Source organism: Sphaeramia orbicularis, chromosome 9 (assembly GCF_902148855.1).
Source record: "Sphaeramia orbicularis chromosome 9, fSphaOr1.1, whole genome shotgun sequence".
NCBI classification, from domain to species: domain Eukaryota; kingdom Metazoa; phylum Chordata; class Actinopteri; order Kurtiformes; family Apogonidae; genus Sphaeramia; species Sphaeramia orbicularis.
In genome coordinates this window covers 1,904,257-1,932,040 of record NC_043965.1, presented here as the reverse complement: position 1 = coordinate 1,932,040, position 27,784 = coordinate 1,904,257, and the positions used below count along the sequence as shown (strand labels likewise).

The 27,784-nt window shown below is 40.5% G+C and overlaps 1 long non-coding RNA gene and 1 pseudogene across 1 annotated transcript; one reads left to right on the top strand and one right to left on the bottom strand.

Annotated features, from left to right (window-relative positions):
• Positions 1-24,020, bottom strand: part of LOC115425541 (stromelysin-3-like) — a 59,319-nt pseudogene extending 35,299 nt beyond the window's left edge.
• LOC115425891 (uncharacterized) lies at positions 429-23,305 on the top strand. The gene is made up of 3 exons (XR_003936286.1): positions 429-644; positions 15,619-15,711; positions 23,075-23,305. It is a non-coding gene; the product is annotated as an uncharacterized LOC115425891 (long non-coding RNA).
• Positions 24,021-27,784: the final 3,764 nt, after the last annotated feature.

The following is a 27,784-nucleotide window of genomic DNA, read 5'->3' as shown; positions in this document are numbered from 1 at the left end:
TTAGTTAAAACTGAATTGTGTGCTTACAAAAGTTACTAAAACGGATAAAAATTATGGATAAAATTCCCTTTGTTTTCATCTTTGTCGATGTTGGATTAATATGAAATCAATTTATTTCGCTCAAGCAATTTTAGCTAGCAGCACCATACGGTACTTCACGGTCCGTCACTTCTCGTCACTTGTTTCCAGTCGTCTTCTGGTCCCCACTCTACCTGGAAACATGGAGACTAAAGTTGGGAGAAAGCAGCAGAGTCCTGTCTGGGATTTATTTGAATACGACGGCAAAGATATGAAAAAAATCAAACTAAACTAAAACTAAGCATTTATAAGAAAACGAAAGCTAATAAAAACTAGCGAACCTGCTCTAAAAACTAATTCAAACTAACTGAATTAGGGAAAAAAAGTCAAAACTAAGTAAAACTGAACTAGAATGAAAAATCCAAAACTATTAGAACCTTGGTCTGAACGTCGCCATACAGTGTTGATGGATGCGTCCATTTGTGCGTGTTTTAGTCCGATAATGACTCTTTCTTGTTCTTTTCTTGGCAGACAGGAGTCATTATTGTCTCCTCAGAGGTCTTTGTCGGACCAGGTAAACACGGGTGGTTTGAGGAATCTGACCGAGTGACGCCGATGTTTTTCAGGTGAGTACGGTGTCGGTATCGTCTATCTCTGTTGAGGATTTGAGCCGTCAAACACATGTCGACCTTTGCCCCCCCTCCCCAAAAAAACACCAGCGTTTAGACTGCACCGCCCGTCGCCTGATATCAATCAGTGTCGGCTTCCGCGGTCGTAAAAAGGTTTCTAAATCTGAAGTAATGGGTGCACGAGGTCCGGCGCAGTCTTTTCATGAGGGAGAAGGTAAAAGAAACGTGTGATTAAAGGACTGAACCCCCCACCCCCCTACCCCACCCTGCGTTAGTGTGTCAAATGGATTGTTTGACCCGTCTGACCCTGTAGTCGTGTAAAAACCTAAAACGGGCTCCATTCCCCACGGGTTCGCATCAGAGTTCAAGGTTAAACCCAAACACGAGCATTAGCTGGAAACAGAGACGGCCTCCAGCCTTTTCAGTCCACTGCTGTTTTTCTTTTAATGACATGTAAACTAAAGATGTTTTTCGTGCCACATGACTCAGCCGCTCAGACAGATGTTTTGCGTCGGCGCTTGCGTGTGCACGTGTAATTTTGCAGGAGACAATGGAAATCCTGTCAGCAGACGGAGTGATGATGGAGAAAAAACACAAAACACCCTCCACACAATTAGACTGTCACTTTCTGCTGAGGCTGCACCAAGCAAAGCATGAGACACCAAATACCTGCAAAGCCCCGAGGCTTCATGTGGATGCGCCTTCATGTGGGGGGGGGGTCATTACAAGTATGGACACATCAAGGTTCTAGTTGCAGCGATGACAAGCGGCGGCGGCGCAGGGGATCTGACAGCGGTATTCACAGAGCGCAGGGAACATGTCTGAACACGGGCCGTGTCAGCAGCGTCTGCAGTCGAACAACAAACCCCCCACCCCCCAAACCCCACCCCCACCAGCTCCACATGACCGAGAACCTGCAGAGTCCAAATCCACATCCACACAAACTACTGATCCAACTACAAAACAACTGGAGCACCTTCTGGAACCTTCTGGAGTCCAGCTGAGCTGATTAGGCACACTGCATGTGAGCGCAAAGGGATAGCACCTGGACCTGTGTTCCCTGGTACTTGTGTTCCCTGGTACTTCTGTTCCCTGGTACCTGTGTTCCCTGGTACCTACGTTCTTCTGTACTTCTGTTCCCTGGTACTTGTGTTCCCCAGTGCCTATTTTCCCTGATACCTGTGTTCCCTGGTACCTATGTTCTTCTGTACTTCTGTTCCCTGGTACCTGTGTTCCCTGGTACCTATGTTCTTCTGTACTTCTGTTCCCTGGTACCTGTGTTCCCTGGTACCTATGTTCTTCTGTACTTCTGTTCCCTGGTACCTGTGTTCCCTGGTATTTGTGTTCCCTGGTACCTGTGTTCCCTGGTACTTCTCTTCCCTGGTACCTGTGTTCCCTGGTATTTGTGTTCCCCGGTACCTGTGTTCCCCGGCACCTGTGTTCCCTGGTACCTGTGTTCCCTGGTACTTGTGTTCCCTGGTACTTGTGTTCCCTGGTACTTCTGTTCCCTGGTACCTGTGTTCCCTGGTACCTACGTTCTTCTGTACTTCTGTTCCCTGGTACCTGTCTTCCCTGGTACCTATGTTCTTCTGTACTTCTGTTCCCTGGTACCTGTGTTCCCTGGTACTTGTGTTCCCTGGTACCTATGTTCTTCTGTACTTCTGTTCCCTGATACCTGTGTTCCCTGGTACTTGTGTTCCTTGGTACCTGTGTTCTCTGGTACCTGTGTTCCCTGGTACTTGTGTTCCTTGGTACCTGTGTTCTCTGGTACCTGTGTTCCCTGGTACCTGTGTTCCCTGGTACCTGTGTTCCAGGTCTGTCCTCAGTCTGCTTGTTCTCTGGTTTTGGTTCTGTCTGGATCTGGTCTCCAGAACTCCATCAGACCGTTGTATGAATCCTCCATAAACACCTCACATCACTGAACCCCCATCTCCTCCATAAAAGCGTCTGAAAAGCCCTTAAACGTCACTAGTACCTGCAGAAACACCACAACTCCTCCATAAAAGCGTCTGAAAAGCCCTTAAACGTCACTAGTACCTGCAGAAACACCACATCTCCTCCATAAAAGCGTCCTGAAAAGCCCCTTTAAACGTCACTAGTACCTGCAGAAACACACATCTCCTCCATAAAAGCGTCTGAAAGCCCTTAAACGTCACTAGTACCTGCAGAGAACCACCACATCTCCTCCATAAAAGCGTCTGAAAAGCCCTTAAACGTCACTAGTACCTGCAGAAACACCACATCTCCTCCATAAAAGCGTCTGAAAAGCCCTTAAACGTCACTAGTACCTGCAGAAACACCACATCTCCTCCATAAAAGCGTCTGAAAAGCCCTTAAACGTCCTAGTACCTGCAGAAACACCACATCTCCTCCATAAAAGCGTCTGAAAAGCCCTTAAACGTCACTAGTACCTGCAGAAACACCACATCTCCTCCATAAAAGCGTCTGAAAAGCCCTTAAACGTCACTAGTACCTGCAGAAACACCACATCTCCTCCATAAAAGCGTCGTGAAAAGCCCTTAAACTCACTAGTACCTGCAGAAACACCACATCTCCTCCATAAAAGCGTCTGAAAAAGCCCTTAAACCGTCACTAGTACCTGCCAGAAACACCCATCTCCTCCATAAAAGCGTCTGAAAAGCCTTAAACGTCACTAGTACCCTGCAGAAACAGGAGGAGTGGCTGCAGTGGGACTCTGAACAGCTCCATCCTTTCTCCATCCCAGTTCAAACGCAGACATTAAACACTTGTGTCAGATTCAGACGGCGGTCGCGAACGGCGGCAGAACCGTCACTAAAGTAAACAGCAGCTCCTGCTCAACGTCAACAATCAGTCGGTGGGAAATTCATCACAGGAACGAAGCACGGAGAGTAATTTATACACGAACAACACAGGCCACCAAACATGTGTTCTGAATAAGTGAGGTAGGAAATGTAGAAGAGACAGACGGAGGAGGGAAAAGAGGGAACAGGGGTTCGGAAAACAGGAAATGAGGAAAAAGAGCCCCTGAACATCAAACTGGAGGGATTTAGGAGAGGACGGGAAGGAAACAGTGAGTGGTGTTAGACTGATGGGATGAACAGGTGAGAGAGAGAGAGAGGGATTAGAATGATACAGGAAAGAAAGAAGATAGTTTTATATTATGGGATGTAGATCAGTACAATGATTAGACTGGGTTTAAAAAGTTACAAGAGAAACAAGTGGAAGTGGTGTTTAAATAAAAGAAAAACACAACTATGCCTGAGAGAGAGAGAGAGAGAGAGAGGTAGGAAGAGAGAGAGAGAGAGAGAGAGAAATAAAGAGAGGTAGGAAGAGAGAGAGAGAGAGAAAGAGAGAGAGAGAAAGAGAGATAGAAAGATATATATATATATATATATATATATATATATAGAGAGAGAGAGAGAGAGAGAGGTAGGAAGAGAGAGAGAGAAAGAGAGATAGAAAGATATATATATATATATATATATAGAGAGAGAGAGAGGTAGGAAGAGAGAGAGAGAAAGAGAGATAGAAAGATATATATATATATATATATCTATATATATATATATAGAGAGAGAGAGAGGTAGGAAGAGAGAGAGCGAGATAAATAAAGAGAGGTAGGAAGAGAGAGAGATATAAATAAAGAGAGGTAGGAAGAGAGAGAGAGACGTAGAGAGAAAGAGAGATAGAAAGAGAGAGAGGATAGATAGAGAGAGATAAAGAGAGAGGTAGAGAGAGAGATGGAAGTATGGATGGATGGATAGATAGATAGATAGATAGATAGATAGATAGATAGATAGATAGATAGATAGATAGATAGATAGATAGATAGATAGATAGATAGATAGATAGATAGATAGATAGATAGATAGATAGATAGATAGATAGATAGATAGATAGATAGATAGATAGATAGATAGATAGGTCGATCGGTCAGTTGGGTCCCAGGTGTCAGACCTGTGCCTGTGGGGTGAATTGATGAAATGCAAATATTATCCTGAAATAAAAACATGTGAGGATGAGAACATGATGGAGTTCAGGTTCCACCTTCAGACCAACATGATGAACAGTGGATCAGAGCAGGAAAATACTGTCATTAGAACCTAGAGATAATGAAAACCACATGTGCTTTTAGTGTAAAAAGGTAAAATTACACAAAAGTGTTTACATTTACAAACTATCCTTTGGCATAAAATGTAAAAAATCTGAACAAATATGAACAACCTGAAATTTCTCAGGAAAAATAAGCACAAATTTAACAACATTCTGCATGTTACATGTTTTGTGTATTTGTCATTGTAATGGAAGTTGTACTGCACATGTGTAAATGATGAAGTGAGGCAGAATGTTGTTAAAATTGCACTTATTTTTCTTGAGAAATTTCAGGTTGTTCATGTAATTCAGATTTTGAAGGAACCTTTGTAGATATAAACATGTTCTTCATGTAACTGGACTTTTTTCACTCTCATTATTTCACTGGTCCGGCCCACTTCTGATCATATTTGGGCTGAATGTGGAACTGAACTAAAATGAGTCTGACAGCCCCGAGTTCGATTAAAAAGAAAAGTAGCATTCAAACAGTTGGACTGTCTGTACTGTCTGTACTGTCTGTGCTGTCTGTGCTGTCTGTGCTGTCTGTACTGTCTGTGCTGTCTGTGCTGTCTGTACTGTCTGTGCTGTCTGTACTGTCTGTGCTGTCTGTGCTGTCTGTACTGTCTGTGCTGTCTGTGCTGTCTGTACTGTCTGTGCTGTCTGTGCTGTCTGTGCTGTCTGTGTTGTCTGTACTGTCTGTACTGTCTGTACTGGCTGTGCTGTCTGTGCTGTCTGTGCTGTCTGTACTGTCTGTACTGGCTGTGCTGTCTGTGCTGTCTGTGCTGTCTGTGTTGTCTGGACTGTCTGTGCTGTCTGTGCTGTCTGTACTGGCTGTACTGGCTGTGCTGTCTGTGCTGTCTGTACTGTCTGTACTGTCTGTACTGTCTGTACTGTCTGTACTGGCTGTGTTGTCTGTGCTGTCTGTGCTGTCTGTGTTGTCTGGACTGTCTGTGCTGTCTGTGCTGTCTGTACTGGCTGTACTGGCTGTGCTGTCTGTGCTGTCTGTGCTGTCTGTGCTGTCTGTGCTGTCTGTACTGTCTGTACTGTCTGTACTGGCTGTGCTGTCTGTGTTGTCTGTGCTGGCTGTGCTGTCTGTGCTGTCTGTGCTGTCTGTACTGGCTGTGCTGTCTGTACTGTCTGTACTGTCTGTACTGTCTGTACTGGCTGTGCTGTCTGTGTTGTCTGTGCTGTCTGTGCTGTCTGTGTTGTCTGGACTGGCTGTGCTGTCTGTGCTGTCTGTACTGGCTGTACTGGCTGTGCTGTCTGTGCTGTCTGTGCTGTCTGTGCTGTCTGTGCTGTCTGTGTTGTCTGTGCTGTCTGTACTGTCTGTACTGGCTGTGCTGTCTGTACTGTCTGTGCTGGCTGTGCTGTCTGTGCTGTCTGTACTGTCTGTACTGTCTGTGCTGTCTGTGCTGTCTGTGCTGTCTGTACTGGCTGTGCTGTCTGTGTTGTCTGTGCTGTCTGTGCTGTCTGTGCTGTCTGTACTGGCTGTGCTGTCTGTACTGTCTGTACTGTCTGACAGCACCAAGGACCAAACCCTTCATGTAAGTGGTGGTTGAGCAGCTCCCTGAGCACAGTCTGTCTCTGACAAGACAATTCAAACACATCTAATACTACAGACCAGTGTTTTTCAACCTTAGGGTTTCCTGGATTTCAGATGAGGCCACCTGAAATTTCTAGTAATTGATTAAAAAAAACAAAACAAAAATAGGACCAGTGTCCCTGTATCTCAGCGGCCAAATTCAAAGCTTAGGTAAATGTATCCAGATCCATTTATTCTCCCCCAGTTCTGTGTGTTTATTCTATTACAGAAATAGTCCATGTTTTGCTCATATTCCAATTAGATCTGGAAAAAATTCAAATTCATACTTGATATCATTGATACTGATTATTGGATCAATCCACTTCCTATCTGTTAGAATGGGAACATTTTTCAAAGTCACACCAAATCCAGAATCAGATCCAGATGGAAATAATTTCAATCCCTTGTGTTGACGTCATCATACAGAAGCTGTAGACCAGGTTTGAAGTCAATCAGAACTGGAGTTTGGGAGAAGACGACAATTGAAATGTTTTCCCCATAAGAGCCCATGTTAAATTTTCCATCAGTTCCAGATCCAGAAGCAGATCCTGATCAGCATGTGGACATTATGTTCTGGTCCTCTCCCCATCAGGGCTGGACTGGAGACATTTACACTGGAGATCATTTAGATTTACTGAGTTACTGCATCCATCCACTTCCTGTCTCTGACCTCAGGGACTGGACTTCTGCTGGTGCCAGAGCCAGGACTAAACAGCTGAAGCTGCGTTTCAGCTCTATGTGTTTCAACTCTATGTGTTTCAGTTCTATGTGTTTCAGCTCTATGTGTTTCAGTTCTTTGTGTTTCAGCTCTGTGTTTCAGTTCTATGCGTTTCAGTTCTATGTGTTTCAGTTCCATGTGTTTCAGCTCTATGTGTTTCAGTTCTTTGTGTTTCAGTTCTATGTGTTTCAGTTCTATGCGTTTCAGCTCTATGTGTTTCAGCTTTATATGTTTCAGCTCTGTGTTTCAGTTCTATGTGTTTCAGTTCTATGTGTTTCAGTTCTATGTGTTTCAGCTCTATGTGTTTCAGTTCTTTGTGTTTCAGCTCTGTGTTTCAGTTCTATGTGTTTCAGTTCTATGTGTTTCAGTTCCATGTGTTTCAGCTCTATATGTTTCAGTTCTTTGTGTTTCAGTTCTGTGTTTCAGTTCTATGCGTTTCGGTTCTTTGTGTTTCAGTTCTATGCGTTTCAGTTCTATGTGTTTCAGTTCTATGTGTTTCAGCTCTATGTGTTTCAGTTCTTTGTGTTTCAGTTCTATGTGTTTCAGTTCTATGTGTTTCAGTTCCATGTGTTTCAGCTCTATGTGTTTCAGTTCTTTGTGTTTCAGTTCTATGTGTTTCAGTTCTATGTGTTTCAGCTCTATGTGTTTCAGCTCTATGCGTTTCAGTTCTATGCGTTTCAGCTCTATGCGTTTCAGCTCTATGCGTTTCAGTTCTATGCGTTTCAGCTCTATGTGTTTCAGTTCTATGCGTTTCAGCTCTATGTGTTTCAGTTCTATGCATTTCAGCTCTATGTGTTTCAGTTCTATGCGTTTCAGCTCTATGTGTTTCAGTTCTATGCGTTTCAGCTCTATGTGTTTCAGTTCTATGCATTTCAGCTCTATGTGTTTCAGTTCTGTGTGTTTCAGTTCTGTGTGTTTCAGTTCTATGTGTTTCAGTTCTATGTGTTTCAGCTCTATTTGTTTCAGTTCTATGTGTTTCAGTTCTATGCGTTTCAGTTCTGTGTTTCAGTTCTATGCGTTTCAGTTCTGTGCGTTTCAGTTCTGTGTGTTTCAGTTCCATGTGTTTCAGCTCTATATGTTTCAGTTCTGTGTGTTTCAGTTCTATGCGTTTCAGTTCTGTGTGTTTCACTTCTATGCGTTTCAGCTCTATGTGTTTCAGTTCTATGCATTTCAGCTCTATGTGTTTCAGTTCTATGCGTTTCAGCTCTATGTGTTTCAGTTCTATGCATTTCAGTTCTATGTGTTTCAGTTCTGTGTGTTTCAGTTCTGTGTGTTTCAGTTCTATGCGTTTCAGTTCTATGCGTTTCAGTTCTATGCGTTTCAGTTCTGTGTGTTTCAGTTCTGTGTGTTTCAGTTCTGTGTGTTTCAGTTCTGTGTTTCAGTTCTGTGTGTTTCAGTTCTGTGTGTTTCAGTTCTATGCGTTTCAGCTCTATGTGTTTCAGTTCTGTGTGTTTCAGTTCTGTGTTTCAGTTCTGTGTGTTTCAGTTCTGTGTGTTTCAGTTCTATGCGTTTCAGTTCTGTGTTTCAGTTCTATGCGTTTCAGTTCTATGCATTTCAGTTCTATGCATTTCAGTTCTGTGCGTTTCAGTTCTGTGTGTTTCAGTTCTGTGTGTTTCAGTTCTATGCGTTTCAGTTCTGTGTTTCAGTTCTGTGTTTCAGTTCTATGTGTTTCAGTTCTATGTGTTTCAGTTCTGTGTGTTTCAGTTCTATGCGTTTCAGTTCTATGTGTTTCAGTTCTATGTGTTTCAGTTCTGTGTGTTTCAGTTCTATGCGTTTCAGTTCTGTGTTTCAGTTCTGTGTTTCAGTTCTATGTGTTTCAGTTCTATGTGTTTCAGTTCTGTGTTTCAGCTCTATGTGTTTCAGTTCTATGTGTTTCAGTTCTATGTGTTTCAGTTCTATGCGTTTCAGTTCTGTGTTTCAGTTCTATGTGTTTCAGTTCTATGCGTTTCAGTTCTATGTGTTTCAGTTCTATGTGTTTCAGTTCTGTGTTTCAGTTCTATGTGTTTCAGTTCTGTGTTTCAGTTCTGTGTGTTTCAGTTCTATGCGTTTCAGTTCTATGTGTTTCAGTTCTGTGTGTTTCAGTTCTATGTGTTTCAGTTCTATGCGTTTCAGTTCTGTGTTTCAGTTCTATGTGTTTCAGTTCTATGTGTTTCAGTTCTGTGTGTTTCAGTTCTATGTGTTTCAGTTCTATGCGTTTCAGTTCTGTGTTTCAGTTCTATGTGTTTCAGTTCTATGTGTTTCAGTTCTGTGTTTCAGTTCTATGTGTTTCAGTTCTATGTGTTTCAGTCTTCCTGATGCCGTCACACAGACCTGAACTGTGTCAGTGTTTCAGTCCAGGCTGAAACAGCTGTTCAACTGTGCACAGAACAACTGAAAGGCTTCTATCTGACCTCTGACCTTTTACTTTGTTTTAATTGAATATTATTTATGTTTCATTGATCATGTTTTAATTATAATTGTGTGTTTTTAATCTGTCTCTTTTCCATTTTTTAAAGCTCTGTGAACTGACCTGTGGATGAACTGTTCTAGACTAATACATCTGCCTTGCCTCTTATAATGGGGACATTTTTTAAAGTGGCACCAAATCCAGAATCAGATCCGGATCCAAATCATTTCACTGACTTTTGTTGACGTCATCATACAGAAGCTGTACACCAGGTTTGAAGTCAATCATTATTGTAGTTTCAGAGAAGAAGACGACTGAAAGTTTCGTAACGGACAGACGACAGCAGCTCAGCCTGTCGGACGGTAAACTGAAAACGTATGTCAATCAGGTCAACTTTCTGAACTATGCTACATATTGGCTTTTGAACATTTCTGCTTACATTTATGGGCATTTTCACATCATATGATACAAAATTCTTTCATATTTCTTGCAATAAACGAGTTCTGAAGATTTGACTTTTGCCAATTTATGATGAATGTTTTTTTTAATATTACAGGTGAATGAAATGGCTTCGACTTGAAGATCTGGCAAAAATAAGCCTGACGTATTCTGCTCCATCTGCGGTGAATACACCATTGTACCTAACAGGAATCAAGTCACAAGTTTCATAAAGTGTGCTTACCAATCTGATTTTGGTATTAATTATTATATTTTGCGAGAAGATCAAATTTTTCCAAATCAAATTAGCAAAAAAAACCTGACCTGATTGAGAAAAACAGACGTCATTTTTGGGTTTAGCGGTGCAAAATGGTCTGAATTCAGCTGAAAAAACTGAGACAACTTGCAAAAAACATTTTTTATAACCCAGTGTAATTCATAGTTTCAGTTCTTGTTTGTTCAGTGTTAATCGTCCTCTTTGTAAATCACAGCTGGACTGACTGGACAGATCCTGACCACGGAAAATCCAACTCTCCCTTTGTGCAGTAATCTACAGCTGGCTTTACTGCCTCTGTCCACAGTAATAAACATTAAATAGATTAAATGTCCTCTGAAATTAACCTGGAGCTGAAACAGAGGAGAGAAAATTATTACAGGATCAAAACTAATTCATTTTCTTTCTGGGGTCTGTTGAGCTGCATTATGTAATAAAAGTTCAAAATGTAATAAGAATGTCACGTCATCTTGTAATAAAGCCGCATTATGTAATAAACTGATGCATTTTGTAATAAACTACGTCAACGCATTATATAGTAAATTTTTTCACATTATGTAGTAAGTTATTACAATTTGAGAAATTTATTACAAAAAGCGCTTGACACATTTTTATTTGAAAAAAATGTAATAACATGGTTCATTATGTAATAACAGTCCAAATTAATATAATTTCAGAGCAATTTAGAAGAAATGAGTGACAGGAGCTCCAGGTAATGGAATCAGAACTGTAACCACAGTTTACAGATGAACATAAAAATGTGTCCAGTGCTTTTGTAATAAACTTCTCAAATTGTAATAACTTTCTACATAATGTGAAAAAATTTACTACATAATGCATTGAGGTAGTTTATGACAAAATGCGTCAGTTTATTACATAATGCAGCTTTATTACAAGATGAGGTGACATTCTTATTACACTTTAAACTTTTATGACATAATGTGGCTCAACAGGGTCGCCAGAAATTTGTGTTAAAACGTGGTCAGGAGACGAAGAAGGTTGGAAACCACTGATGTAGACGTTTCCTTTAGTGAAAATAAAAGGGTGTAAATAAAAATGTTTCACATCAGTTCTTAAAATCACATAATTACCTCCGCCAAGGAGGTTCTGTTTTTGCCAGGGTTTGTCTGTCTGTCTGTCCGTTAGTGTGCAACATAATTCAAAAAGTTATGGACAGATTTGGATGAAATTTTCAGGGTTTGTTGGAAATGGGATAAGGAAGAAATGATTAAATTTTGGTGGTGATCGGGGGTGGGGGGGCCCACGGGGGGGGGCATGTTGTAACTAGAAGCACTCGGAGAGTGCTTCTAGTTACAACATGATTTAACAATAAAAATATCATCAAACATACATGAAAGTGTAAAATAAAGTCAAATATTCAGTTCAATTTAAGGAAGATCTTTACGTTTTTATTACACGGAAACGTCATAGTATAGTTTTATATGATGGGGTTGCATTGGTTCGTCTGGTTTAACTGGGGACCGTTCTGACCCAGACTGGACTCTGCGAACCTGGTTCCGATCATTCGTCCTCAGTGTCCGGACGACAGGAAGTCAGTGTTGGTGAGTGTTTATGTGAAGGCTGTGTGTTCACTGAGCCCACAGGACACAGCCCTGCAGACACTGACCCTGGCTTCACTCACTCCTCCTCTATCATCACATACTCGTTTATCTGCCGCTGTACTCCACTAATCCCACATATCGTCCCAAAAATCACAAACAGCCGGCAGTGGAAGGTGATATAAGCCGGAACAAAAAAACCACACTGTTATCTGACGACAAACGTTTGTTCCGCTGAGACGCTGAGGGTCTGGCTCCGATGTGGGGGGGTCTGCTTCAGGATGGGCTACTGATAATAATAATAATAATAATAATAATGATGATGACAGCTTTATTTCTATACACCTTTTAAAAACAAAGTTTACAAAGTGCTTTTGACAAGTGAAGAGCACAACAGCAGGATACAGGATGGAAGTAAAAACACTAAAACAGAAGCAACACAACAGGACAGATGTGCACAACAAATGCAGAAACATGAAACTTCCAATAAATGAAATGAATCTGAATAAAGAGGGCAGGGAGAACGTAACATGATGCTGTTAAATCAATGCAAGAATAAAGGAGTGACATAAAACAACATGTACGAGAAAATAAACCAACAATCAAACAGGATAAGATTCAAAATTAAAAAAAAAAAAAAAAGAATTTGAATTTAAAAAGAATTTGTGCACTTTTTGGCCGCATTTCAAGGGGTTTTGGCTCATTTTTTCCACATTTTGCTCATGTTATTCTCATTTTATCTTTGAATAATTGAGATAAAACTGTATTTGACACCAATTCTTTCCATGTATTGATAGGATTAGTGGACCAGCAGGTATTAAACAGTTTAGATCAGTAGATGGTTTAGGTTTTTGAGGGTTAACTGAATAAATACAGGGTTCTGGATGGGATGAAATGATGAATTATCCTTATTTTTCAAGTATTTTGCTCATTTTATCCTCATTTTCGAAGAATTTGTGCACTTTTTTGCAACATTTCAAGTTCTTTTGGTTAATTTTTTCCTCATTTTGCTCATTTTATTCTCATTTTATCTATGAATAACTGAGGTCAGACTGTATTTTGTGGATCAGCAGGTATTAAACTGTTTCCATCATGGTTTCCAGGGTCTGTTCAGGTCTGTTTGGGTCTGTTTGGGACTGTTCGGGTCTGTTTGGGTCTGTTCGGGTCTGTTCGGGACTGTTCGGGTCTGTTCGGGTCTGTTCGGGTCTGTTCGGGTCTGTTTGGGTCTGTTCGGGACTGTTTGGGTCTGTTTGGGTCTGTTTGGGACTGTTTGGGTCTGTTTGGGTCTGTTCGGGTCTGTTCGGGACTGTTCGGGTCTGTTCGGGACTGTTCGGGACTGTTCGGGTCTGTTTGGGACTGTTCGGGTCTGTTCGGGTCTGTTTGGGTCTGTTTGGGACTGTTTGGGTCTGTTTGGGTCTGTTCGGATCTGTTCGGGTCTGTTTGGGACTGTTTGGGTCTGTTTGGGACTGTTCGGGTCTGTTTGGGTCTGTTCGGATCTGTTCGGATCTGTTCGGGTCTGTTTGGGTCTGTTCGGGACTGTTTGGGTCTGTTCGGATCTGTTCGGGTCTGTTTGGGTCTGTTCGGGTCTGTTTGGGTCTGTTCGGATCTGTTCGGGTCTGTTTGGGTCTGTTTGGGTTAATGCGGGACGTGGATCCTGCAGAACTCACCTGTTCTGACCCGGTTCGGTTTATTCTGGAAGTGTTCGTTGTGGATCAGTAACGAGGCCCCTGGTCCCGTTAAGTAACAAAAGCATCTTATATCATCTTTATGAAGACGGGCTTCGTGTACCCCCCCCCCCCCCCCCCCCCCCCCCCCCTCGTGATGTCCCACCAGGCGCCTGCAGCTGTGACCTAGATCTGGAACCGGCCCTGATGGGAACCCGGCCGCTCTCTGATGTCACCTTTGCTCTCACGGTTCTCCGACCAATCGCTTTCGCCGGAAAAACATCGACACGACGGGTCAAAACAGAAAGAGAAGCAAGGCACTTTTATTGACAAAAGCCACATCCAAACAGTCGTTACCCCCCCACAGCCCCCCCCTCAGTTCACAGTGGAGTAAAAACAGCCAGTGTGTGAATGTGCCCTGGATGCCTCAGACTCCCAGGCCTGTCCAGACCTGTGGAATCACTCACTCCTTTGTCAACAACCAGGAACAAATTGACCAAACTGCAGATTAGACGCTCAGTGAAATGACCGGCAGACAAAACAAACGCTGTCATCGCAGGTGCGACGCCGCCGCCGCCGCACCGACATCTGCCCCAGTCACTTTTCAACAGTACAAACCGGGATTTCACCGCGTGGAACTGTTGACAAAGACGAGTTGTAACAAACAATACGACAAGTCGACTACTGCAAACTGTGGAAAAGGATCAGAAGAACAAACGAACGAACCCACACACCTCCTCTGAACACCTCCACCCACTGTCACTGGTCCAACTCCATGGGTTCGACTGGGGAATCAATGTTGGAGAAGATGACGGGGTTTCCATGGTAACTACGGAGCCCCTGAACGTCCAAATATGGTCATATCTGATGACCATGAAAAGATGAAGAACTGTATTTTACACCAATTATTTCCATGTGTTGATAGGATTAGTGGACCAGCAGGTATTACACAGTTTAGATCAGTAGATGGTTTTGGTTTTTGAGGGTTAATTGAATAAATACAGGGTTCTGGATGGGATGAAATGATGAATTCTCTGCATTTCACAAGTATTCTCCAAATTTTCTCCTCATTCTAAAAGGATTTGTTCACTTTTATGCCATATTTCAAGGTTTTTTGGTTCATTTTTCCATTATTTTTTCAAGTATTTTGTTCATTTTATTGTCATTTTACAAGTTTTTGTACATTTTGTTCAATGAAGAGTTGAAGTCAAACTGTATTTTTCACCAGTTATTTCCATGTATTGATAGGATTAGTGGACCAGCAGGTATTAAACAGTTTAGATCAGTAGATGGTTTTGGTTTTTGAGGGTTAATTGAATAAATACAGGGTTCTGGATGGGATGAAATGATGAATTCTCTGCATTTCACAAGTATTCTCCAAATTTTCTCCTCATTCTAAAAGGATTTGTTCACTTTTATGCCATATTTCAAGGTTTTTTGGTTCATTTTTCCATTATTTTTTCAAGTATTTTGTTCATTTTATTGTCATTTTACAAGTTTTTGTACATTTTGTTCAATGAAGAGTTGAAGTCAAACTGTATTTTTCACCAGTTATTTCCATGTATTGATAGGATTAGTGGACCAGCAGGTATTAAACAGTTTAGATCAGTAGATGGTTTTGGGTTTTTATGGGTTAACAGTTAGGGTCAATATGTAAGATGGAGAATTTCACATATTATCATCACTTTTTACTCACACTCAATCTGTAACTGACCTGAACCCTCCAAGACCCACACATCCACTGGCAACAAAAAGCATCTACTGATCTATTAATTCAATTAACTGACATAAAAATGCAGTTTTACCTTAATTATTCATAAGATAAAATGTACAAAAACTTGTAAAATGAGAATAAAATGGGCAAAATATTTAAAAAAAAAAAATAAGGGAAAAATCAACCAAAATTCTTGAAATATGGCATAAAAGTGAATAAATCATTCTATGGTGAAGAGAAATTGAGGAAAATATTTGAAAAATGAGGAGAATTCCTCATTTCGTATCATCCAGAACCCTGTATTTAGTCTGTTTAGTCTGTTCTGATATAATAACCTGTGAATTTACTCTGAGCTTTTGCAGACATCTACGTGATCAGTGAATTAAATACAGGAAAATACAGGATTTACACTGAAAAATGAACTGATAAGATGAATTCACATTTTTGTTTTCATAATTTCCCTCCAGATTCGTAACTGCTGCTGCGTCCTGAACTGAGCCTGCGATAAATGTGACTTAAATGAATATAAACCAGACGAACTAACGCTGCTTTTAAACTGCAGGTACAGTGTTCCCGCAGCATCGCTGGTCGTCATAGCAACGCAACACAAAGATGCTGTGATGTCATCTTCAGCATGAGAAGGAAACCCACTGATGTAAGTTTTCATTTTCTAATTAAAACGTACTTTTAAGGCTTTTTCAGGTCAAATCTGTGGTTGTTTTATCAAACCAGAGTGAATATGAAAGTTTACTTCAGGACCTTTTTCACTAGACTGACCCAGTGAGGATTCTGGATCAACCAATCAGAGATCAGCGTGACTTTGTGTCAGGTTTATCAGCATCTGTGAAGCCGGTTACCGGACGTTAGTCTGGGGTTGTCTGTCTTCTATGTTTGTCTGTCATTTCCTGTTTTATTTTGTTAAGTTTTCCTCATGTATCTTGTCTGCTGTCTTTACTTCCCTTCCTGTTTGGTGTTCACCCTTACCCTGATTTCCTGACTCCGCCCTAATTTGTTCCACCTGTGTCTCGTTGTCTTCCCTCCCTTTTGTGTATTTATACCCTGCCTTTTCCCCTGATCAGACGCCAGTTTGTTCTCTCTTGTAGATTACTTACCAGCGTTCTGATCCTGTTTGTTCGTTTGCCTTACCGTGTTCGACCTGTTTTTGTCATCCGTTTTACCTGTCTTTTGCCTGCTCCCTGTCGGTTGTTGTCAGCCTCTATCTGCCTTCCTGGTTTTTTGACGCCTTCGCCTGATTATTCGGTACGTGAGTTTTGCCTTTCCCTATGTCCTGTCGCCTGTCAGATTGCCTTCCTGTGCATGACCTGTTTCCGTCCCTGACCTCCCTCTGCTTTCCCCTAGTCGGCGTGCCGGCAGTAAACCCGGTGCCGAACCGTGGGTTCGTGTTCGAAACCCGGTGGACGGTTCAGACGAGGACTTCCTTGCCCGCTGTCCTCAAGATCCTGTTCTTTATCATTATCGTACTAATTGTATTCAATAAACCCTGTAAACTTTTACATCCGTCTCTGCGTTCTGCATTTGGGTTCTGGGTCTGTGCTGAAAGCATTACAGCATCACACTTTGGCTTCAGTACTTTATTTAACTGTATTAGCGCTGCGCTGCGGAGATGTGGTTGGTTTGTTTGTTACCTTCACCGAGAAGGTTCTGTTTTTGTCGGCATCTGTCTGTCTGTCTGTGTGTGTGTGTGTGTGTGTGTGTGTCTGTCTGTGTGTGTGTGTGTGTGTGTGTGTGTGTGTGTGTCTGTCTGTGTGTGTCTGTGTGTGTGTGTGTGTGTGTGTGTCTGTCTGTCTGTGTGTGTGTGTGTGTGCGCATGTGTGTGTGTGTGTGTGTGTGTGTGTGTGTGTGTGTGTGTCTGTCTGTGTGTGTGTCTGTCTGTGTGTCTGTGTGTGTGTCTGTCTGTGTGTCTGTCTGTGTGTGTGTGTGTGTCTGTCTGTGTGTGTGTGTGTGTCTGTCTGTGTGTGTGTGTGTGTGTGTGTGTCTGTCTGTGTGTCTGTCTGTGTGTGTGTGTGTGTGTGTGTCTGTCTGTGTGTCTGTCTGTGTGTCTGTCTGTCTGTGTGTCTGTCTGTGTGTGTGTCTGTCTGTGTGTGTGTGTGTCTGTCTGTGTGTGTGTGTGTGTGTCTGTGTGTGTGTCTGTCTGTGTGTGTGTGTGTGTGTCTGTCTGTGTGTGTGTCTGTCTGTCTGTGTGTGTGTGTGTGTGTGTCTGTGTGTGTGTCTGTCTGTGTGTGTGTGTGTGTCTGTCTGTGTGTCTGTCTGTGTGTGTGTCTGTCTGTCTGTGTGTGTGTGTGTGTGTCTGTGTGTGTGTCTGTGTGTGTGTGTCTGTCTGTCTCTGTGTGTGTGTGTGTGTGTGTGTCTGTCTGTGTGCAAGTGTGTCCAAAAGTTATGGACGGATTTGGATGAAAATTTCAGGAAATGTTGATACTGGTACAAGAAACAAATGATTAAATTTTGGTGGTGATCGGGGGGTGGGGGTGGGGGGGTGGGGCTGATCTGCCTTGGTGTAGGTCGAGTGCTTTTCTAGTTGGCGTATTTTTTCCTTATTTTTCAGGTATTTTTCCATTTTTTCCTCATTTCAGAATAATTTCTACACTTCTTTGCAGCATTTCAAGATTTTTTGGCTTATTTTTTCAGGTATTTTGTTCATTATATTGTCATTTTACAAGTCTTTTGTACATTTTATCCATGAATGATAGAGGTCAAACTGTATTTTACACCAATTATTTCCATGTATTGATCGGATTTGTGGATCAGCAGGTATTAAACAGTTTAGATCAGTAGATGGTTTTGGTTTTTGAGGGTTAACTGAATAAATACAGGGTTCTGGATGGGATGAAATGATGAATTCTGCTAATTTTTCAGCTACTTTGCTCATTTTGTCCTAATTTTGGAAGATTTGTACACTTTTTTTTGTGACATTTCAAGGTTTGTTACCTTCACCAAGGAGGTTCTGTTTTTGCCGGCGGTGGTTTGTCTGTCTGTCTGTGTGCAAGATGACTCCAAAAGCTATTGACGGATTTGGATGAAAATTTCAGGAAATGTTGATACTGGTACAAGAAACAAATGATAAGTTTTGGTGGTGACCGGGGGAGGGGGGGGCGACTGATCTGCCTTGGTGAGGGTCTGCACTCTTCGAGTGCTTTTCTAGTTTGTTTATTTATTTCCAATATAATATTAAAATCAAACAAGAAAAAGATTTATATAAAAAGAAAGGAAAACATTCGAATAGAAGCAGGATGTGGTGACCTCAGGGACTGAGAAGTGAAGCCGATGTGGACGAACTAAAATCTGCAGTGACCTCAGTGTCCACTAGGGGGCACAGGGAGTCAAACCCCACAGACGCCCACGTTAAAATGTCCAATTTTACAGCAGAAATAAACACATTTACAGCTGGATACAGGAATGTTTTCATCTCTACAGTTAATTTCCTGTTGTGATGATTATACAGGGGATGAATTTCAATAAAACTCACTGTTTTAGATTATTTTAAGACAAATACTTCTGTGTTGTCAATGGCCACTGTGATTGACAGGCGAGTGTCCTCATGAGTCGGACATTGACAGCTTTTGTTTACTGAAAAAACACTTATTTTAAGGCCGTTCAGGGGCCACATCTTCCCAGTATGATCTGAAGTGGGCCAGGCCAGTAAAATAATAACATAATAATATATAAGTAATAGTGCTGGGCAACAATTGAAATTCTTAATTGCAATTAATCGTGTGGATTTCTGCGATTAATCATGATTAATCGCATAGTTATATGGGGGGGGGTTGCCGGCATCAACAGCGTGTTTTGCCTTTAAGTGATATTTCAGACTCGAAGTACTGCAGTGATAAAAATAATTGCACATGTCAGTGCTTCCAAACACCTGTGTCCCCCCCCCCCCCACACACACACACACCATCTGAAGACATTTAAAATGAAAATGTCCATGGAACAGACCGGTACTTTTCTCCATGTTTATGTCCCCACCAGTTTATTTCCGATTGTGAGTGATTGACAGTAGTCTTAAGCCCACCCAAATGCTGTCATTGGTTGAAACGCATGATAACGCCAATTGTCAAACCAACCCTGATCCACATCCACCTGTTCCTGTGAGCCAATGTTTACCTATGTGTATTCATAGCGCGAGAGCAACGCACTTTCAAAATAATATGATGTTCAGTTGTTCAGAGTAAACAAAGGGGGCCCTCTAGTGGTCGGAATAAGTTGCACTAACGTATGTTTTGTCCTTGCGGTGTTCCCGTAGTCAGTTCAGACATAAGAAGGAACTAACAGACACGTTTCTTTCACTCTGTTTGTATGGCCCCAAAAACGTTTGCCTGTGAGTATTTTCTGTTCAGTTGTTGTCAGAATGAATAGTATCAAATATCTCTGATGTGAACCTTTGTTGCTGGATAAAAAGACGTTGTAAATCTTTAGTTAATCTGTAAATGCTAATCATTAGCATGTCTATGGATTTTCCAATTCAAGTTAGCATTGAGCTAGCAATCTTTTTCCCATTCATTTAAATGTATAATGCCATGTAAATGTACTAAGGCAGTGAACAGAACTCAGACAGATTTAGTTTGTATGTGTCAGTTTTACAGTGAGTCTACAGGAACAGATTTGGACAGAAGTTTTGGGCGTCCGTCTTTTCTTGGTAAACCTGTTGTCTATCTGCAGCTAATCGCTACATGCACACAAGCAGAAGAATAGGAGTTAGAATAAAACGGCATTAATGAGAGATAAAAAAAAAAATCGTCTGCGTTATTTAATGAATGTGTTAACGTGGTAATAACACATTAACTTGCCCAGCCCTAATAAATAATGTAAATTCCAAAATTTTCTCTTAATTTTAGTGTGAAAAAAGTAAAATTACTCAATGAAAATGTTTGCATCTATAAAAAATGTGGAAAACATGAACGACCGTGAAAAAAATGAAAGTTATCAAGAAAAATAATTGCAATTTTAACAATATTCTGCCTTAGTTTATCATTTGCACATATACATTACAACGTACAGACCACAGTGGATCTGCAAATACACTGTAAAATTACACTTCTCTTAATACATTTCAGCTAATTTGTGTTTTTTTGTGAAAAGATGAATGCAAATGCAAATTAAGCAGGAATTAAAACAGGTTGTATGTAAAATGGAATGAATCTAAAGATAATTTTGCAGCAGCTGGAGGGTTCAGATTCAAACAGTATGAACTATTAGGGTCCAAATACACAAAGAAATGAACCACAGACTAAGAAAAGTGGGTTTAGACAAATACGACCCTTTAACCCTCTGTATTCAGTCTATTTCCATTCCACTTTGTGCATCGTATGTTAGAAATACGTATCGTGTTTGAGTTCCCATGTTCGTTATTTCTATGAAAACAGCCTGTGCACAGATTCCCTCACGCTTCCTCTTGGTCCTTGAACGCCTCTTTTCTTCTCTACAGGTGCAACGCAATGCACCTTCCACTTCCAAACACAACAACCGGCTGCATGTAGCACACACACACTTTACATATGGAACCTTTAAAGGAACCCAATGAGCTCAACCTTTAACACGTGCTGCAGTAAAATGAAACAAACCCTCAGATTCAACACTCAAACCCTGACACTGACCGTTTTTTTTTTTTTTTTTTACTGCTCCATGACCTCTGACCTCTTACTCTGACATACTTTGGCTTCGCGTGCAGAACTTGTACCTTTTATTGGACTCTTTTCACAGTGTGGAATCAGCTGAGCCTGAATTCCAGCTCCTCCATAACCACCACATACCTCCTGAAAAATGCATGTTTGTTTTGATCAGTTACCTGTGTTTTTCTGCACCACTACAAGCAGGAATTTCCTGTGAGATGCACGCACTCACAGCGGCGTGCCGTGCGTAAAAAATGGGAAATATTTGTTCCAGTAAATTGCAACAAGATACAATGTAAAAAAAATAAAAAAAAAACGTAAAAAAAAAAAAAAACAACAACAAAAAAACAAAAAAACAACGGTAGTATTCCAGCAGCTGGGGCGCCAAAAAAAATACTGTAAAATAATGGAAAATAATCATCTCATAAAAATACGGTAATTTTCCATCATTAAAATACAGTTTTCTGCCCTAACTTTACATGAGATTTTGCATATTTTTTTACTTTTTAATGTTTAATAAAGAATATTTACATGTATTAAAACAATCCAATTCCCTATAAATATATATATATATAAATAATTTTCAGTGAGACTCAGTTGTCCAATCCACTGATAAAAACTGTATTTGGACAGTTTATCAGTGCTTATACATGTTCTACATTCACAAAAATACATTTATTCAACATTTTTGTTGTGAAACCTCCTGTAATTACACAAGATATTTGTCAATTAACGAACAAGTCTGGTTCAACTGACAGAACAAATACTTCTGTTATGGTTAATTGTCAGTAATTTTATCTTGTTTTATTTATTTATTTATTTTTACAGTATTAAACTTTAAATTAACAGTTTAATCGCATAAATAGAAAAGAAATATTGAATATGTGAAATTACGATACATTTGCAAATGTATTTTAACTGTATTTTTCTGTGAAAAAAAGAACAAATTTCTTTTAAAAATGGAAATTTTATGGTTATTCACAGTTACAGTTTTTACCTCCGCCAAGGACGTTATGTTTTTGCCAGGGTTTGTTTGTTTGTCTGTCTGTTTGTTTGTCTGTCCGTTAGTGTGCAACATAACTCAAAAAGTTATGGACAGATTTGGATGAAATTTTCAGGGTTTGTTGGAAATGGGATAAGGAAGAAATGATTAAATTTTGGTGGTGATCGGGGGTGGGGGGGCCCATGGGGGGGGGCGCAGACCAGAAAATTTCATCAAAATCTGTCCATAACTTTTTGAGTTATGTTGCACACTAACGGACAGACAAACAAACAGACAGACAAACAAACAAACAAACCCTGGCAAAAACATAACCTCCTTGGCGTGGGGGGGGGCCCACAGGGGGGGCCACTGATCAGCCTTGGCGGAGGTCTGCGCTCTCCGAGTGCTTCTAGTTTCATGTTATTTTCCATTTGACATGTAAAATCAGTCTGTTTTTGTCATTTCATTGATATTTTCCTGTATCTTAAAAATGCAGGAAAAATCTGAAAATTCTGTTAAATTACAGATATTTTTTTACAGTGTACGCACAAAAAAAAACGAAAACAAAACATCAAAGAACAGATGAAAAAGGAAAATGCAAGTGTTTTTTTGTTTGTTTTTTTTTAATGAGAGGAGCAATGAGAAGCTCTTGGTCCACATGGAAGTGATTCTGTGTGGTGGCCCAGAGGTGCAACAGCCCAAGAAATTATCCATAGAAGAAAAAAAAGAAAACAGCCCCAAAAAATGATCCACTATCTGATTTTTATTTTTATTTTTTTGCACTGAAATTAAGTATCTGAATATTTTGTCTCTCAATTTTACTATGTTCATAAATTTAGAATTTAAAAAAAAAATCAGATGCACAAAATTTAGAAGTAAAAAATTCCGATCACACATCCGGGACACCAGTGATAATAACGATTCTATCGCAAGTCCAACTGACAGCCAGCCAATCAAGTTACGTTAGGTTGGTCATGTGACGCCGAAAAAATTCAGATACTTAATTTCAGTGCAAAAAAAAGTGCTAGAAGTTCAGTGGCTTTTCTAATTCAAAATCTGATGAGACAGATTTACTTCCATACGAAAGTGATGTTCAAAATATGTAATTACACTTTGAGATGTTGTAGTTATTTTTTTCAGTTGGATTCTATCTGGGGGGTTTTGGGTTCTGTGTGATTTGTAGGAGTGGAGCGCGTGCCACTGACGCCTTCATGACGGGTCCATATGGAGGACCCCCTCTCTCTCTTTTTATGGTGTTGTTGACAAAATGCCTTTAAGACCTGTTATTACCGCTTCCTGCCCTGCAGACACACAGCACAACTCAGCAACCCCCCCACCCCTCCTCCTCCTCCTCCTCCTCCTCCTCCCCTCTCCTCCACACCCCCCCCCCCCCCCCCCCCCCTCCACAGATCCGACCTGACGGCGGTGAGGCAGAACCAGAACAGTCCGCTGACATGCGTCACGGTCCGGGGATGGAGATGGAGGGGAGGCCTAGTGCTGAGTCCTGAGTGCCGCTGGTGCTGAGCAGACACACATTAGAGGTGATGATAGTCATTTCAAAGTCACAGCATCTTCCGCTTAATTACAGTGACGGGTCAGCTCCTGCGCGCGCGTAAAAATAACCATTTTCTTAATTACAACATTATAGCAGTCATAGGTCCTGATGTTAGAGACAGGACTGGGGGGGGGGGGTGAGTAGAGTTGTGCAAAGTCACCTGAAAAACCTCATGTTTTCGCACAGTTGGATTTAAAGTTCCAAACCGGGCCATTCCGATCCAGTTCAGCACAAAAACGCACTTGCAGATGGTTTTCCCCGTGCGCGTGCGTGTATATATGCGCGCGCGTGTGTGTGTGTTTAGGGGTGGGTCGGTCACTTGCAGCAGCAGAAGGAATGAGGAAAGTCAACACTGCAGATTCCTCTAAAATGCACAACAATCACACACTTCCCACGCGTGCAAAAAGCGCGAGACGTGAAACAAAAGCGACTCAAACATCCACAAGTTTCCAAACACTCAAACTCCCGCACACGCACCTTTCCTGTGCGTGTTTGGGCTTCAGAGGCTAAACAGAAGCAGTGCTGCTCTCACTCACCGGTGCCGCTTTGTACCGGCTGGACCCGCGCACCGGGACGCAGAGTGCGCACCGGAGGCACTGCAGCGCAAAGACGCACATCCACAGGGAAGGAGTCCGCATCCTGTGCGCCGACGGAGCCGGAGGTGCAGACGGACGGACGGGTTTGGCGCAGAGGAGTGCGGTGCGCAGTGCAGGACTCACACGGCTGCGCGATCTGGAGCAACTTCTCTTTAAATAGACTCTGATTTCTTTGTTCTGGTCTATTTTTTTCCTCCACTTACAGTTTTTTTTTTTTTTTTTTTTTTTTCCAGCCCGGGGCTCATAATACCACCCGCTCCCATGTGACTCTTAACCCTTTCTCCGCCGCCGCGCGCTCACATCAAACACACACTTGGCTGCGTTTGACCAACGTGAGCAGAACCACAGCAGATGATTTAAACATGAGAGTTAAAGCAGGCAAAATAAATAAATAAATAAAAAACACTCCACATGAACACCTTCAGGTGTCAGAACAGTCCTGATGAACCTCAGAAAATATGGGATTATTGTAAGAGTCTTATCCGGACAGAGGCTGCGCATGAGCAGATGAAACCAAACAGTCTGTGATTGATTTCCACTGGAGAAGAACAGCTGAGTGTTCAGAAAAACAACCCACTGAATGAAAGGGAAGTTTCATGTAATTGGATAAAATATCACAAATATTACATTCATGTCCAAAAGTTTGAACAGTGACACAAACAGATTTATTTGCCGGTAAAAGTCTATAAAATGTATAAAATGTTTGGATTATTAGTGTTCACTGTTACAGATGATCGTTAACAGTTGAACCTTAACCTTAATATTGACTGTTCTTTACCTGGAAAATTAGAAAGAAAAACAAAAACAGAATCATATACGGTGTTCATTTCAAGGTAAAGATATTAATTTTACATTTTTATGACAAAAATATGATGTTAGAGCAAAAAATGGTTTTACTATATTATTCTGTCAGGAAGTTGGAATAGTTTTATTTATCGAACACTTTCCTCTTTTTATTCCTATTTCATCAGCTTTAACCAGATGAACTGAGTCCACTCATCATTTATGAAGAAGAACTCCTACTGTCACAACAGTTTCAGGAGGTGAAACGATTTTATTTCATCTTTATGGACGACACTGAACCTGTTTGAATGAACACACTCCTAAACAGTGAATATTCTATTCTATTCTATTCTATTCTATTCTATTCTATTCTATTCTATTCTATTCTATTGTATTATTTTATATTCTATTCTGTTTTGTTTTTTTCTATTCTATTCTGTTTGGTTCTATTCTATTCTATTCTATTCTATTCTATTTTATTGTATTGTGTCTGGTTCTATTCTATTCTATTCTATTCTATTCTATTTGGTTCTATTCTATTCGGTTCTATTCTATTCGGTTCTATTCTGTTTGGTTCTATTCTATTCTATTCTATTTTATTATATTGTGTCTGGTTCTATTCTATTCTATTCTATTCTATTCGGTTCTATTCTATTCGGTTCTATTCTATTCGGTTCTATTCTGTTTGGTTCTATTCTATTCTATTCTATTCTATTCTATTCTATTCTATGTTGCTATCCGTCAGGACGTCCTAGTCTTAGAAGTTGACGTTTCAGGACGTTTGGACTTTGATTCTATAATAAACCGTCAGATGAATTGAACATAATGTTCCAGTTCCATTCTAATGTTTTTCCTTGAATGTGGAAACACTACAGACGTGTGCTTTGGTCATATTTGATCTTTGTGGAAGTCTGATATTTTTACTGATGGAAGTTTTTCTAGTTGAAGTCATAAAAGTACTTGTTTAGAGTTTTAAGATTTAAAATGTTAACAGTTAAGGACATTAAATCATTTTAGTTCAGGTTCCACATTCAGACCAATATGAGCTAAAGTCAAATACTGTCGCAATAACCTGTAAATAATGACAACTGCCAATGTTTGTTTTAGCGTGAAAATGTAAAATGACTTCAATATTTACATTTACAAACCATCCTTTGAACAAGAAACGAGAACAAATATGAACAAATATGAACAAATATGAACAACCTGGGATGACTAAAGAGAAACATGTGTAATTTTAACAATATTATGTCTCTGTTTTTCATTTACACATGCTTGCTTTTGTATTAGCATGGGTAGAACACAGAAACTAGACTTCCCTAAAGATAACCTTAACCTAATGTGCTAAGTGATAATGCTAATGGCTAATGCTAATGCTAGTACTGTGTTTGTATTGTGTCTTAAATGCACAGACTGAGTGCATTACAGAGCACGGATATGATAAGACAAGTTAAACTTAAGCTTAACCTTAATGAGCAAAGTTCTATGGCTAATGCTAATGCTAGGCGCTGTAGTGTATTGGGTAAATGATGAAAAAAAATGAGGCTGATTTTTCCTGCAGAGGTAATAATACGAGTTAACCTTAACCTTTACTTATTGAGCTGAGTGACTAATGCTAACAATAATGGCTAATGCTAGGTGCTTTGTGTATTAGTATGGGTAAAATACAGAGATTGGATTTCCCTACAGAGATAACTTAACCTTAACCTAATGTACTAAGTGATAATGCTAATGGATAATGCTAATGCTAGTACTGTATGTGTATTATGTGTTAAATGCATAGACTGAGTGCATTACAGAGCACGGAGACAGTAAAATGAGTTAACCATAAGCTTAACTTTAATGAGCTAAGTGCCATGGCTAATGCTAATGCTAAGTGCCTAATGCTAGCAGTAATGGCTAATGCTAAGTGCTTTGTGTATTAGCATGGGTAAAATGCAGAGACTGGAATTCCCTACAGAGGTAACTTAACCTTAACCTAATGTACTAAGTGATAATGCTAATGGATGATGCTAATGCTAGTACTGTGTGTGTATTATGCATTAAATGCAGAGACTGAATTTCCGTACAGAGATAGTAAAGCAAGTTAACCTTAAGCTTAACCTTTATGAGGTAAGTGCTAATGCTAACGCTAGGTATCGTGTGTATTATGAGACTGAATTTCCTGCTGGGGATGGTAAAACAAGTTAACCTCAACCATAAACCATAACCTTAATGACCTACAGTAAGTGCTAATGCTAATGGTAATGCTAGGTGCTATAGTGTACTGGGTAAATGATGAATGAAATGAGACAGATTTTTACTGCAGAGGTAATAATGCAAGTTAACCTTAAATTAATGAGCTGAGTGCCTAAAGCTAACAGTAATGGCTAATGCTAGGTGCTTTGTACATTAGCATGGGTAAAATGCCGAGACTGGTTTTCCCTACAGAGATAACTTAACCTTAACCTTAATAAGCTAAGTGCTAATGCCAATGCTAATGCTAGGTACTGTGTGTGTATTATGCGTTAAATGCAGAGACTGAATTTCTGTACAGAGATAACTTAACCTTAACCTTAATGAGCTAAGTGCTAATGTCAATGCTAATGCTTGGTACTGTGTGTGTATTATGCGTTAAATGCAGAGACTGAATTTTCGTACAGAGATAGTAAAGCAAGTTAACCTTAAGCTTTCCCTTTATGAGGTAAGTGCTAATGCTAATAATGCTAATGCTAGGTACTATGTGTGTATTATGGGACTGGATTTCCTGCTGGGGATGGTAAAACGAGTTAACCTCAACCATAACCTTAATGACCTACACTAAGTGCTAATGCTAATGCTAATGCTAGGTGTTATAGTGTACTGGGTAAATGATGGATAAAATGAGACAGATTTTTCCTGTTTATAATTAAATGCGTTGACCTTTTCCAAAACCTGACCTTCTCCTTTCTTCGGTAGGAAATCAACCTCAGATCCTCCTTCAGATAGAACTGAAACCATCTCCATAACTTTGATCAAATGGGAATGAGCTGTTTTTGCAGCTGTGGAATAAAACTGCAAACAGGAATACAGCGTTTTTTTGACCCACCTCCGTCCGCTTTGTGTGAGTCAGTTGGAGTCATTTCTCTAATTACAACCACTAATAGCAGCAAAACATCCAGCAGTATTTTCCCGTGTAATCGCTGACAGGTTTCTGTGTAAGCCGT